Genomic DNA, 12849 nt, shown 5'->3' with positions numbered 1-12849 from the left:
GTCAATTGAAAAGAGCTTAAATGAGACTCGTCTTTTGAGGAACGAGTGATAAAATGGGTAGCAATTGATTCTAGGTAAGGTTTCGAATTTTCCAATCACGACAGTGTTACAAGGATGGCTAACATGATCACTCCTCGCAGCTGTTCCTCAAAATGGGTAAACAATCAAATGGAGGTGAATGATCAGCCAATGCAAAAGTGGAGGTGACGGTGCAAACACGACCAAGGTTTTAAAGGCTAAAGTATTACATTCACGATGGTTATTTACCAGAAATTGGTTCATTTTTAATGAGATTAAACTCTGGAGGAACATGTGCTCATTGCTTATGTTTATTTTTTAACGAGCATGAAGTTCACGCTAAAACTGCTCGATTAAATGGTCTCTTTTTGACTTTACCATAAATAGCTTTGTTCTTTGAAAGATTGTATTGTATTTTCAATTGCTTCATCAAACTAGTCAGAAATGAACAATATATGCTTGAAAAATGAGTTAGAACACTAATATTTTACTTTGAACTACGTAAAAAGTAATGAAAAAGTGCTTTTACCTCTCATTTTACCATTTCATTTGAGCTTTGGTTTGTTGGAGCTTTGGAGGTGATTTCCCCCTTTGATCTTCATCAGCTGATTTCGGGAGATTCTGTGGACGATTCTCAGCGCCGTCTGGACCAGGTAGGAGCTAAACTTGAGCTCTTTCATTTCATGCTTTCCATTTTGCATTCTGAGCTTGATTCCTGGTTTTTCTGAGCCTTCGGGGTTTGAAAAACTCGCTCTGCCTCCAGCGCACCCTCTGTGTATCGAAAAGTGCGTTGGATGTTGGTCTGTCTACTGGCCATTTGACATGCAACACACCCAGAGCACTAATGTAGGTGCGATGGGCGTAAAGAAGGAATTTTATGCACAGTTTTTGATGGAAATTTTGCCTGTTTCTTACCAAAATGAGGATCTAACTCTTCTCTTGTTTGTTTTTCAGAGATATTTGGAGTAAGATAACTATTACATGGCGAGAACGTGAGCATGAAGAAGAGGACATGCTTGCCCTACATGATCCGGTTACAGTAAACACACTGCGGAACTGTGGCTTGCTGAAGTTTTTCCACATCTCTAGCATGAGACAACGTACAACTTACTGTAGTATTTTCTCGATGCTTGGGATCCTACCAACCAGGTGTTCCAGATCAGGGGCAAATCCATCCCCTTGACTGTAGTGGACATCTATTTCTTGACTGGCTTGTTGAGGCGGGGTGCCCCCATCTCTTTATCAGGTTCAGCCCGAGGAGGTGAATCTGTGAGATATTATGTTCGCCGGTATTGTAGAGAGGGATCTCAGCCGAGTAAAGACAGCAAGATCATCATCCGTGATGTCACTGATAGGTTCCTTAGGACTATTCTGTTTACTTTTGGTAGGATGGCTGGTGGTGCGGCTCTTCATGTAGCCAACCGATCTTATATGCAGTATGCCTTGAAATGCCTCCAACCGAAGGTGTTCAACTGGTGCGACGCAGTACTTCTTGTGATGAAAGAACAGTTGACCAAGATAAAGAGTGGGAGGTTGAAGAACTTTAGGTATGGTTCTATTTTGACCGCATTTGCCTTGGAAAAGATATCACTGATGCAGACGCAATATATTGCACTCTATTTACCTTCACCGACTGAACCACGTATGCAGAGATGGGTCGACCATATGTCTAGGCATGCTGGTCAATCTCAGATTTCATTTTCTGATACCTTCTTCGGGCGGTTTGATTGTTAGGAGATGGTTTATTCCGAGTATCCGTATGCTGGCATGGACTTCCGGGTGATCCAGATTTAGTACTGCTGGATGGCGAACAGTGGGGTGCCATTGGTAAATTCTTTGACCATATCCCTGTTTATCATTTTTCTCTTATAATGTCCTTGTGCTTTATTCTATCAAGACTTAATCAAACTCATGTGTTCATGCAGATGTTGGTCCTGTTCGGCCAGTAGTACGCCTGAGAGTGCCAGCTGTCGCCCTAGCAGGAGAGGCTATTGGAAGGGCTATCCTTCGCGACCTCGATGTGGCCGAGACTCTTACAACATTACAGGAGCAGGTTGAGGGCCTCACTCTTGGTATTCCAGATGTGAGGATTGACGAGCTGCCCTTGAGGTTGCAGCGACATACTACTGGTGTGCCAAGACGATGGACTCGACTCTTACGCATGATCGCACAGGCTGTGACTTACTATCACGAGCATCATTAGACTAGGGTGCCCCCTAGTGTTTTGAGTTTTTTGGTCATTTGACCAATTTTGTCTTGGTTACAGAACATTATGTATAAACCATAAACAGTTATATATATTTTTTATTTTCGGAGTTTTATTTTGGTTAAGTTAAATGATCCAAATGCAAATATTGATGGTATGCTTCTTTTTATAAATGTTGCAAATGTCTATCTAACACATAATTTTCCAATGAGTCAGTTAATGTGTTTAAGTTTCTTTAAATATGCTGATATTGAATAAAATCAAATTGCCTTTCCAAAATCTTAACCCTTAGGAACATGCGATAAATAGCTGGATTTCGGACAGAGTAGATACCAATGAGTTGTAGTATGACGAATTGTGAGTCTAGCCTGACAATCAGTCGGCGTATACCATGTGTGATGGCATCAGAGAGAAGTTCTATCAACGCGCTATATTCAACGATGTTATTCGTTGATCGACCAATACATGCCCCTCTGAAACTTACTAACTCGCCGCTTGGATCAAAAATGGCCCAGTTTACGGAAGATAGGTTCCGCGAACTACGACTCGCTCCATCGGCATATCCAACACACGACTCCAATAGGTTTGACATCTGCAATAAATGTAAAAAATGGATTACTTGACCAAAATAAACACTTTAGCGAAAACAAAAACATAACAAAAGCATACAGGTTACCATACTGAATTACACATAGTAACGCTTGAGGTACAACCCGTTACGAGGTTGCGCCAGTGGAATTCCGTCATAATCCATTAACTCGTAGGCTCCTTTTGCTGACACTCGCTTAACAATATAGGGGCCCATCCATAAAGACTTAAATTTACCTGCTCCCAATTTATCGGATTCTTGGTCATAAAGCAAGACCAAGTCACCTTCTGAGAAGACACGGGGTTTGACATTTTTGTCGAACTGCACTTTGACTCGTTTCTTATGGGCTTCGTTAGCCAAAGTGGCATCACGACGGGTTTCATCCAATTGGATTAGTTCCAATAAATGAGCTTCTTCTTCTGAAGTTCCGGGGAGGAGATCAATTGCGAGTTTGAGGGACGAGATTTCGCACTGGATTGGTAAGACTGCTTCCAGGCCATATACCAGTTGGAAAGGTGTAAACCCAGTTGCATTCCTTACCGATGTTAGGTAAGCCCATAAGGCTGAGTACAGGATTAGGTGCCACCTTCTTTTGTGAACTCCAATAATCCTTTGCAACATGCGGCTTCAGGACCTTGTTGATTGCTTCAACTTGTCCTTTGGCTTGCGGGTAATATGGAGTAGAGCTGTCGTGAGACAACCCTAGTTTGGCAGCTAATTCGACCATCATGTGATTGCGAAAATGCGATCCATGATCTGTGACTATAGCTTGTGGGATGCCGAATTTGGCAACTACATGATTGAAAAAGAAGAGGGCAGCTGTTTCACTAGTATTATCTAATGTAGGCATCGCCTCGGCCCATTTGATAAAATAGTCAACTGTGACTATGATATACCCATGCCCCCCGGTCGAGGTGGGGTTACATGTCATGAAATCAATGCCCCATTTGGCGAATGGCCTGACAACAACTATTGGCTGTAGAGGTGCAGGTGGTCTTCTGGTTTTGCTATCGAAAATTTGACAAGCATGGCAACTTTTAACTGCGTTTATGCAATCTTTAAACATTGTTGGCCAGAGGTATCCTGCTCGTAATTTTTTTTGCGTTGTAGCATAACCGGATTGATGCCCCCCACACGCACCTGAATGGCAATCATTCAGGACTTTTTTGGCCTCCTCATGCATGAGGCACCTTCTCAGAACTGTATTGATACCGCGACGGTAAAGTGTATCACCGACGATCATGTAGTCTTTTGCTTGGTATCGAATACGTTTTTGTTCAGAGCGAGAGGTATTTGGCCTATATTTTTGGGTTTGGAGATAAATTATTATATCGCCATACCACTGATTGCTTGAAGATATCAGAAACAAGCTTTCGTCCACGATCGTTTCTTCGGATGTTTCATCGTTGGACGACGATGGGAGATCACATAATAATTCTGCGAAAACCAGAGCTTTCTTTGACTTGGATTTTACAAATTCCAGATCAAACTCTTGTAGGATTGCTATCCATTTTGAATATTTTCCCCCCAGCAACTGTCGCGACAATATATAAGTCATGGGGTTGCAATCTGACAGAATGGTAGTTTTTCGAAAGAGGACATAGTGTCAAAATCTCTGTATCGCTTGAACAGCTGCGAGCGCCAACTTTTCAACATAAGAATATTTGCTTTCTATATCATTTAAGTTCTTACTTAAATAATATATAGGATGTTCTATTCCGTCATCTTCTTGAACTAAAACCATTGCGATGGTCGTATCCGCTGTAGCCAGATACAGGTTAAAATCTTTTTGATAATCAGGAGCGTACATTAATGATGCTTTCATTAGGGATTCTTTTAAAGAATCAAAGGAAGCTTGTGCAACCTGATCCCAGACAAAGGGTACTTCTTTTTTCAAAAGACGCGTATAACCTTTAGCAAGTTCGACGTAATTTGGAATGAACCTCGTTAGAAAGTTTGCTTTCCCTTGGAGTTTCTGAATCTGAAGCAAATTTGAAGGTGGAGGAAAATTTATGATTGCTTGAACCTTACATGGGTCAAGACGAATCCCATCCTTTGATACTACAAAGCCAAGTAAACGACCAGAACTGATGCAAAATACACATTTGCATGGATTGAGTCGTATCTTGTAGTGTCAGCAACGTAGAAATATCGCTCTTAAATGCTGCGAATGATCAGTCCGGTTTCGCGAATGAGCCGAAAGGTCGTCGAGGTATGGTTGAATGATGTTTTTGATGTCATGGAAGGCATAATTCATTGCCCTCTGAAATGTTGCCCCTGCGTTCTTTAAACCAAAGGGTAATTTTCGATATGCGAATGTGCCCCATGGACAAATAAATGCAGTCTTTGACTGGTCCTGTGTGCGGATATTTATTTGATTATACCCGGAGAATCCATCCATAAATGAAAAGATTTCGCATCCGGTGCATTCATCAATTATCTGGTCGATGAAGGGTGTAGGGTAGTTGTCTTTTGGACAAGCTTGATTTACATTCCTATAATCAACGCACACTCTAATTGTTCCTTGTTTTTTCATAACAGGGACAATATTTGATACCCAATCGGTTAGAGGAACCAGGTAAATGAAACTAGCATGGAGAAGTTTTTCAACTTCTGCCTTAATGGCAGTGGCTTTCTTTGGGTGCACCTGCCGTAGCCGTCGTCGTACTGGTTTGACGTCTGGATATGTCTTGATTTCATGTTCAACGATACTCGAGTCAATGCCTGGCATTTCACTATATGACCAAGCAAAGACATCTCTGAATTCGCGAAAAAGAGCGTTATATATTTCCAGTTCTAAAGGAGAACAACATTTGCTGACATAATATTCTCTACAAGATCTGTTTTGGTCGAGATATTTATGGCGATAGTCTCTTCAATGTTGGACAAGTTTCGCTCAGAATCCACTGTGTTTACAGTATTTGATAGAAAATAAAAAACTGAAGGATGATAAAGGTCATCAGGAGTATTTTCTTCACAATCCGGAAGAAGGGAACGATGGTGGTAATCATCCCATGGTGCCCCTTCAATTACCATTGATTGAACAATTCCTTCGTCGGTGTCATGCACTCTCGACCAAGGATCTGAAGGGGTGCCATATTCCTTAGACCTATCTATCCAAACACTCGATGAGCGTTGATTTGGGTTTGCCTCCCAGGCTAGGAACATTGATTGCTACAATATTTCTGTTGGGCTTGGAAGCAAAACCATTGCATTATCCATGTCGATATTGTTTTCTGAGATCTTTTTAGAAGATATCATGTTGTAGGTTCCTACTGATGCTACTTCCGCCAAATTGATTGGAGGTGGAAGGGCAAAAGTTCCCATTAATACAGGGTCTTTTAGTAGGCCTACTCCGATATTTTGAAGCGAATGGGGGCTTCCATGGATCATTGGAATGCTTCCTGTAACTTGAGAACCATTGGGGAGGAAGTTTTGTTGATCGACGATTGTAATCCCTCCTTGAAAGGGAAATGCAATCTTTCTAAAATAGGTCGACACCACAGCAGCCATGGCATATATCCATGGCCTTCCTAGTAGGATTTTGTAATCAAGATTTCCGTCGATTACCTCAACATCTATTTCTACTGTTTTCCCTCCTAGTTCAACCTTCAAGTTACTTAGAATACCATATTGGGTATATGTTCGTCTGTCAAATGCTTTTAATGTCGTCGAAGATCGCGACAAGGTTGGAGATCCTAAAGTTTTCTAGCAACTCATTGACATAATACATGTGGATGCCCCCTCATCAATAATTGTTCGATGAACAGTTTTGTTGAGGGCTTTCACTTGAACAAGGAAAGCTAGTTGAGCTGGTAATTGAGGATCGTATCCTTTATGATCGAAGGATACAAGATTGGAATCCTTTGGGTCTATCCCACCAATGGCTAATAATAAAACCTGCTTTTGGGATGGGCAATTTTGTAGTACTTCAAGAGTCGACATAGCGGATGGCGATTGGGCCAAATCTTCCACTATATTATAATGCTGTGATGCTCTAGCACGAGGATTAAATGTCGATTTGTGTACTACTCCCTTTGGCAGTTTTATTGTCAGTTCAGGAATGATGGGCGACGTAACTTCTGTCGAAGTCGTTGTCGAACTACTAGGTTGATCTTTATCCTTGTTGTTCGACAACTGTGGATTCCCATAATCTTTGTTCCTTGTCGACATCAAAGCATCATTCTGCTGTTTTGAAACCGACAACTTTAGCACTTGAGACGGGGAAGAATTTCCACTGTCAACCAGATTTGTTCCTGGATTTGGAAACGGATCAGTTAACACTGCAGGGGTTTTTGAATTCTTGAAGAATTTTTTAAGCTCAGCTCTCTGTGGACAATCTAGTGTCCGATGATCCTCATCGCATATCATGCATGGAAATTTTTGTTTCCTATTTCCAGGAGGGTTTGCAGAAGAATTTTCAGGAGATGTGTTTGGTCAATTTAGTGTGTTCTAAATTGCTGATTAAAATGTCAATTCGGGATTCGTAAACTGACGAAGTGAAGTGTACTATATGTACAAGATAACCATTTCCTTAGTCTTTTGTCGTTTTTGAGTTTTTTTTAGTTTGTTTTTGGATTTATCTTTCCCTAATGTGTGATGGCGAAAATGAAAGTTAAGTATGGATGGTAATGGTGATTTCTACAGTGATTTTCCCAAACTTAAAAGTGTTCAAAAAGAAAGCTTTAAAACAACTGTAATGAAATCAATTATTAAGAGGAAGTAAATGTATCAAACAGTGAACTAATGACAATGGCCCAGTATCCTTGCTGCTGTATGAAAAGAAAGTAAAAACTGAACTTAAAGCAACTCAAAAACTAAAAGCAAAGCAACTAATTCACACTACTTCAACTCTTCTAATCCTTTACCCTTCAGCTCAATCTATCTTGTGGGAAGCAATCATGAACAAGTTAAGCAATATGATATCTAAATGGCAAGAAATTAAATTGCATAAAGGAAACTAATCACACTACTTCAACTCTTCTGATCCTTTACCCTTCAGCTCAATCTACCTTATGGGAAGCAATCATGAACAAGTTAAGCAATATGATATCTAAATTGCAAGAAATTAAATTTCATAAAGGAAACTAATCACACTACTTCAACTCTTCTGATCCTTTACCCTTCAGCTCAATCTACCTTATGGGAAGCAATCATGAATAAGTTAAGCAATATGATAACTAAATCACACAACAATAAGTAATATTCTGATTCCTTACTAATAGAGTCACTTGACTATAGAAAGAAACCATAAACGAATGAGTAGTATGATGTCTAAGTAGCAGAAAAATAAATAAGAAAAACACAATTTGAAAAAGGACAGTGCTGGAATTAAACTTCAGAAAATGAAAATTAGTGTTGAGCCTTGAAAATGTCATTAATTTCCATTACACTTTCACTATTATGTCCATTATATCACCTCCACTTCACTACTATGTCACCACATTCATCCCACTTTCATTATCATTGGGCCACATTTATGTTTTTCCAATCTTTATTAATTCTAAGTCTTTTAAGTGAATTTGTGGTTAAAAATTAGAAAATAATGTGCATATGCTTATACCTAACAAATGGGTTGAGGTTGTTGACATGTGTAGGTTGAAAGGAGACTTCTAGAAGACCCTTATGTGGCACTCTAAGGCTAAATTCGAATTTGGTTGGAAAGAATCATGGGATCATGAGGATATGTGTCACATCTCCTAATTGTATTGTAACTCTAAGAAGACACGTGTCTTATCAGTTCCTATTTTGATTAGGACTCTAGAGGTAGAGGGAGGGATTCATGGACTCTCATTAATAAGATGGCTCTCATCTTTTTGTATAAATAAGAGATCTCTCTCCTTCATTTGTTATTCTATTTTAGCTTAAGCTTGTTAGTCCCTAGTTCTTAAGTTTGTAATTCTTCCTTGATGGCTTTTGAAAGCTTTGGATAACTTTGTTGTACTTTGTACTTTTGAAGAAATTGAATAAAGCTTTGATGTTCTCAACATGGAAGGAGATGTGAAGTAGATGTCATGGAGCATATTAGAATGTAAGGTAGAGTAGATTTCATTTTGTAAATATTGCTTTGTAGAATGTAAGGTAGAGTAGATTTCATTTTGTAAATATTGCTTTGATTTCATTATGTTATTTAATTGCTTTCAAGTTTGATAGATTAGATTTTTCATTCATGCAATTTTAATTCATGCAAGTGGCAGAGGGCCCCTGCACACTAAAGCCTTGTATAGTTGTCATTTAATTCTGCATTTAATTTTGTTATGCTTATGTACATTAGCTGTACATAACAAGCTGTTTTGATTACTGTTGTTTTACATTAATTTTGTTATGCTTCTGTATATTAGCTGTACATAAATTTCTTTCAAGTTTGATAGATTAGATTTTTCATTCATGCAATTTTAATTCATGCAAGTGTGTTCAACCGGTTGATTGTAGATTAGTGATGCACATAGCATTTTAATGACCAATGACATGATAGAATCATCTTGTCCTTCTGCTGAAGCAGCAAGGATACTGGGTCTCATAGCCACTAGCTCATTGTTTGGTTATTGCATTTTATTTTGATTGAACTAGCTGTATATTTACACTTTTGTTTAAATACTAATTCCATCAATAACATGTTTTAAGTTCTTTTGAAGTGCTAAGTTTTGGAAGTTACCATTAGGGACATAGGCCTTGTCTTGAAATCTTTATCCATACTTGTCCTTTAAAAGTATTCTTAAGACCTTAGAATAGGATTTCCATTTGCATTAAACACTTTAGAAAACCAACAAGAACAAAACCCCAAAAACAACATAAACTATAAAACAACGAAGTAAGAGAAAGGTTAACTAAGCACATATGGTGCACCACACTTCATCAGTTTACGATACCCGGATTGATAATTTATGTAGAGAAATTTAAGACGTTAAATTGACTAGACAATTAGCAGGAAGGACAAGATGATCTCATATGTCAGTAGTTATCAAAAAGATGAAAATTTGCCCGGGCTGCCTAAGAAAACCTGTAGAAAAGCATTGATCAACTGACAACTAAAAGAAAACATAAATGAAAATGTAAACAACAGTGAATTAAAACATCAAAACAACATGTTATATACAAGCTAATGATTATGAAAACAGAAACATAATAAAATCAAATGAAAAATATACAGGGCTTTAGTGTGCAGGGGCCGTATGCCACCTCAGCCAGTCAACGAACAGTCACAAAAAACGAGCTTAGGAAAGTAGTCTTCTCATGTATTAAAGCAACAACAAAATATATAAAACATAGTGCAGTGGGGTGATAATAACAACAATTCAAAAATTACATCTCCAAAAAGTTTCTACACAGCGTTTATCAACACGTTATTTATAATGAAAAAGTTTTGTAACTAACTAACTAAATCCTATGCTGTCAATTGCGTTGCCAGAGACACGTAGATCTCCTCAACCCGAGATCTAGTGTAACGGTCATCATGTCTATTAAATCTTCGGAGTGGTAGCTGTTGGATTTAGGTTACGGGGTTGATCTCCAGGTGTGCCGATGTCTTCGTGAGCTAAGTACTATGCCACGTAAACTTTCACGTGCTCAAAACAGAGACGTGACACCGCTAAATTCCTTGGTTGGTTTTGCCTTTGACCCATGTTGACCATGACATTTTATGGATGATTTGGCTGATCTGAAGGGACACGTTCCATGTACCCGTCACCTGTAGCTTGCCCATGTGGCTCGTTTCTTCATAGGACACCTGTAGCATAGCCTTTAACAAAATGGCTGTGGAATCCTGTGCTGGCTGCGGAAACCTGTGCTGGCTGCGGAAACTGACAAGTTTCCGTAGCTGCCTGAACAAAAATATAAACCAAACAACAGTCATAAGCATAGTTAGAAAACCATGTCAGAAGCTCTTTTTAGACTATAATGCAATGATTTAACAGCTTGGTGGATGAAGTAAGTGGAAAAAGAAGGCTGAGAGGGTGTATAGGAAGGTGCAGGTTTGAGGCTCAACAAGATGATTCTTCCTATTTCTTCTTCTTCCCTTTGCCTTTCTTCTTGCCCCCTGGTTGCTTGGTTTCTTTGCCTTTATCTGTCGATACGACATTTACTTCTGAGGCAAGAAGCTCATCTTTTGCATTTTGACCTGAAATCTTACGGGCCTTTTTGGATGTAGCCTTTGTCGATTTCGTGCCTGTTGTGCCAATCACGCCATCGTCGGCATGAGAGTCATTGTTTGATTTAGGAGGAGGAGGAACTGAGAATTCCAGTCTAGGGTGTCAGGTATTTTATCGTAGAGCGTGCCGGACTGAGTGTAAATCAAGTCCAAATATTGCGCACGAGTGATAACTTGCTATTTTGTGATGACTCCCCCTTTTTCCACATCTTCTGTGATGGAAGGTAGTAATGACTTGATAAACCATTCAGCTAAGAGCTGATCGGGAACATACGTTTTTACCATTCTAAGACGACGTCGTCACTCATGTATATGATCAGATATGTGAGTGGCCGTCGTTTGTTTGAAGTTGGTAAGGAGTTCCGTTCCCATTTCGTACCTTATCAATAATTGAAAATGGGTTAAAAAGGTTGTGGCTAGGGTACTGAAGTTGTCGAATGAAGCTCTAGGCAATTCGATATACCATTTTGCTTGCCGGACCAGTTAACGTCCTCTGAAAAAGGTGAAGTTTAATCAAATCATCGTTTAGGGTGTTTGATGAACACCACAGATGAAAGGTCATCACATGATTCGACGGATCTTCACCCGGATTTCCATTAAATTTAGGAATATCTGATGGAAGTTTATGTGGAATCGCTGGCCACCAAGGGGCGTAAGCGATTGGATCGTTTGTTAACTGATTTAAATCAGGTAACTCTAAAGTTGCCATGAAGGGTAACTGTTGATTCAGGTTAGGTGAAGCATACCCAGGATAAGATGGGATTGCCTGAGCAGTTGGTCTTTGCATACTGGCATAATGCATTTGATGCTGGTAACTTTGGTAAGGTTGGTGGGCATGACCATTGTAAAATGGTTGATTTTGACCGTTTTGAATATACGACTGCCCACTATTTGCAAAGATTTGTTGCTCAGAACCTTGGTATACTTGTTGGAATTGCAGTTGTTGGTATTGTACTAGCCATGGTTGTGAAGCCATGTGCTGTTGCTCGATACTAACTGTTTGACTGTTTGACCAAGATGAGGGGTAATTGTACCCGTCTGAACCTGTGTCATTCCACCAGTCGGCGATTGTGGTTGAGTTGCAGGGTCAAGGGGCTGTTGTATTACAACCTGAGAAACCTGAGGTTGGCGTACAATAGGTAGCGCTTGAACTTGCGACACCATCACAATTGCTGGTGTAGTTGGTATACTTGACATAGGTAAGCATTGTTGCATCGAATATACAACTCTTGGTTGTTGAGGTAGTATTGGTACCCAACCGCTTGAAGTAATTCCAGCATAACCCGAATTTTGTTGTGAACTCCTGTATGGTTTTCCTCCCGGAGGGGATAATGAAAGGGCATACTGCCCCCCATATGGTGGTAATCCAGAACTCAAGGGAATGATTTTCCTTTGAGGGTCAGACTGCCCAAATTGACCTCCAAATGGATCAATTTGTTGAGACTCAACATAAGAGTTTTCGGATATTATTCTGAATGAACAAACAGGAACAGACCATACCGTCGAAATGGCCCCTGAGTGGGCTCCTTCTAGCGATTGAGAGCTAGTTGGGACAGATGGTATACCGGCAAACATTGTTGGAGTGATAGCAGGGAGTTCTACCATCGTTGTGTCATGACACAGTCCTAGATGTTGATGGTTGTTCAGACATTTGTAGTCTATCCAAAAGATTACCTAGCGATTCTACAGGAGCTTCTGCTGGCGGTAGACTAACTTCTGATGAAGAAGGATACAGAGTGATCTCAACTCCAAATTGCGATGGAGTACTAGATGGAGGATCTTCCACAATCTCTTCTATGGCAATTAGACCAGGTGGAAGGGGTAGACCATTAGGTCCGTAGAATATTTCTCGTGCCGAATAAGGTATGGAATCGACAGCGACAGATGTTT

Source organism: Pinus tabuliformis, chromosome 7 (assembly GCF_031772625.1).
Source record: "Pinus tabuliformis cultivar Carrire ecotype Pingquan chromosome 7, CPIR1, whole genome shotgun sequence".
Lineage (NCBI taxonomy): Eukaryota > Viridiplantae > Streptophyta > Pinopsida > Pinales > Pinaceae > Pinus > Pinus tabuliformis.
The sequence above is the reverse complement of the archived record's forward strand: the minus strand, read 5'-3'. Positions refer to the sequence as shown.